Source organism: Wolffia australiana, chromosome 13 (assembly GCF_029677425.1).
Source record: "Wolffia australiana isolate 7733 chromosome 13, ASM2967742v1".
Classification (NCBI taxonomy): domain Eukaryota; kingdom Viridiplantae; phylum Streptophyta; class Magnoliopsida; order Alismatales; family Araceae; genus Wolffia; species Wolffia australiana.
This window is the reverse complement of record NC_135847.1, coordinates 3,583,472-3,586,894: the sequence shown is the minus strand read 5'-3', so window position 1 is coordinate 3,586,894 and position 3,423 is coordinate 3,583,472.

Genomic DNA, 3,423 nt, shown 5'->3' with positions numbered 1-3,423 from the left:
CAGCCTTTAGATCCATGTCAAAATGAATTGAGAAGCTTTTCATTGACACATGGACCACATGTTTTAGGCTTTGAGCAACACATATCATGTGTCACTTGGAGGTAAATAATATTTTATATTTTTTATCTTCTTTAAAATTCATGCTTACATCCTCATGTTTTTAAGCCATTGCAAGTCATGAGGCAACCATGGAATAAGACTGTCCATTGGCAGGGCCCAAATTGATATGGGTTGCATAATTCCACAAATTTCTCAATACTACATTCTTGACAATGCTCCAAGGAGAGTAAATCATATACACAAAATATGCAGTGTTATATTTTGTCTCCTCATTCAAAGGTAAGCATTTTTACATGTCTTCTCATGACATTTGACCTAAAAATGACTAATAGATGGATAATGAATATCACTAAGACCCGTTGATTTGTTTTGTCATCTAGGATTATGAGCCTTAAAATGTCACAAAAAGGCATTAGTACTCTTAACTGCCTATAGTTTGGTTGAAATCTTCTCATTGTGTGGCTTATTTCCTTGAAACTGGAGTCTTCTAGTGCCCATCTAAAATCAGTTGAAGCATTCAATGATGAAAAACTTGTTGTACCATTAGTTATTGTGGCCCCATGATATGTACTTTTGGTTGCTTTCTCTTGAGGACTGAACATCGCCTCATATGCCTGTTTCGGGCATGATATGACTCCCATATTCACTCATAGATTTGATCAATAATGAAAGGTCAACAATATTTTTGTGCTCCAATATTATGTAGAGAATTAAATTAAATTAAATTAAAACAAAAGATAATTAAAATTTGAAACATTTATTAAGAAATACTTATGGAAAACTTATATGACCTTCAGAACAAATTAACACATTTTAGAATGATATAACACAACAACTATTATAAAACCTCATCATGGCTAATTTTTATACAGTTTATATGCCATCAGATAGAGTCAGACCAATGTTCATTTGTAGTCAAAGAATAAACTCTAGTTAGAGCTAATTTGTGTTTATAAATTGATTTGGGTCAGAACTGATGGAAATATAAATGGACAGCAAGCCAATCACATATTCAAAATCTCATTCCATGTTCATTAATACACCATAGTCATTATAGTGCACTTGTGATGATTATAATGAAGTCGATGGATACGTGATCAGACTTAGTGAATTATGATGAGATGGATACGTGTGTTCGGATCACTACGGGGATCACTAGTCTTTACGCATGTGTTCTAAATGTTCCTATGTGAAGGATACATGAGAAGGCCATCGAAGTATTCAGATAGAATAACACTATCTAGCCTCACTCCTATGATGAGTATGACCGACCCCGTAACCATTAGTGTGGAGACACTAAGGATAGATAGTGGGTGCTCTTTAGTGGAAAAGTTCACTGAATTGATCCGTACAAATCCCTGAATGGTATTATACCAAAATGTCAATCAGGTTAATTCATGTTACAGTTTTGTAAGTGGTCCTTAGACCTGAGACACCAAAGACGTCTTGTGGACAGACAATTGTACTTTGACTATGGCCAACAAGTCCCAAATCATGTGATTCTAAACAGTCTTAGTTCAGGCACATCAAGAAGTTCACGAAGATGATTGAGTAGTCAAGATGGGATCATCCTCCCTCGGTATAAGAGGTGACAAGTCAAGGAAGATGATGCGATGAAGTCCTTGACCAAGGTAGTGAAATATCGGAGAAGAATTCTCTGATGATTTTCGAATGCATTAGTGCTGACTCAAATGATCGATTAGAGTTTGATAGTTGACCATACCCTAAGTCGTCCAAGGAGCTTCAAGTGGATGAGGGACTATACGAACACGGTAACCAATCACTAAGAGGTTCCATCAAATGAGTCAATACACACGTCTATTGTATATTCTAGAACACGAGCTGTAGCTTGGCACCCCACGTGTTGGAAACTCGACCTATCGATTAGGTTTAATTAATTCGACATTAATTAATTTGGAAGGCCAATAAAGGTTATTAGGCCGATGAAGTCGTTAACTAGATGGATACATGGGCAAAAGGGTCACACGCAAATGGTCTTTTAGACATCAAACGATATACTTAAGCTTTGGGGGTTTTATCAAAAGTACGCACTTAGTATAAATAAGGGAAGGCACTAAAAAAATTCACCCAAGACAGAATTGTTCAGGAGCCTTCCCCTTCTTCTCCCAACTCCCAACACCCCTCTCCACGCAAAATGCAATCTAAACAACTTAACGACGACGGTGGAGGTAGAACGGAGCTCGTCAATGAGAAGGAGGAGATTCGACGTTGCGAGGATCACGTGGAGACATCTAGAGGTACTTTGTTTCATGGTTTTACTCTGGGATCCCAGAAATAACGGATGTGATCCGTGCAAAGGTACTTTGTTTCATAGTTTTATTGATGTTGTTTGATTCTGTTCATCTTCTGCTGCAGAATATTTTGATTTCTTTATCCATGCCAAGGCCTCTAGAACCCAACCAGAACAAGTCTTATTAGAGTTATCTCTAACTAGAGTTGATTTCTGGTTGAAGTCAACTTTTGACCATTATCAAATTTAGACCAAAGTTTGATTCTTTAATAGAGTCCACTATCTATTCATCAACTCAAGTAGTGATTGCCCAAGCGATATCCATTCGTCATCCGGTATCAAACAACCGATATCCGGGAAAAAATGGGACGGTGTTGGATATCGAATATCGGATATCGGTCGATATCCGTTTAGAAAGGGTTAGACGGATATTGGCATCAGATATCGGGGGGGTAAGGACAAATAGGGTATCGGATACCGGATATCGGTTTTCCGATATCCGGATTTTGGAGACGGATACTGGATGCCGGATATCGGTTTTTGATATCCGGATATGGGAACTGGTATTGACCGATAAAAATAAACTATATTTCACATTCTACCTGTTAGTTTTAAACACATTGTATGGTTTTTGATTTATGATGAATGCCCATTAATATATAGTGTGCAATTTTTTTTTTCTTCCATATGGGATAACAGGATTCAAAGTTAATGTAAACTCCGAATCCCCTTATCCCACATGGAAGATATTAGAAAATTTTCTCTGTATAAATTAAATGAGGCCGATAAATTATTTAATATTAAATTAATGTTTATATATATTATCGCTATATTTTAAGGCCGTTATATATAAACTATTTAATTAATGAGTACACCGTCCAATAAATAGAAACAAAAATTTCTATATCTTTCCATATGGGATAAAGGGATTCCAAGTTTAACACAAAACCCGAATCCTTCTATCCCATATGGAAAAAATTGAAAAACCGCAACTGTATATAATAGTTGAGATGTATGACCAATTAGAAAGCTCTTTCGGTTCACCCGTGCCCACGTTATCTACGCGAAACGCGGGATATCTAATAAATAAAATTATTTTTATTATAATTCAA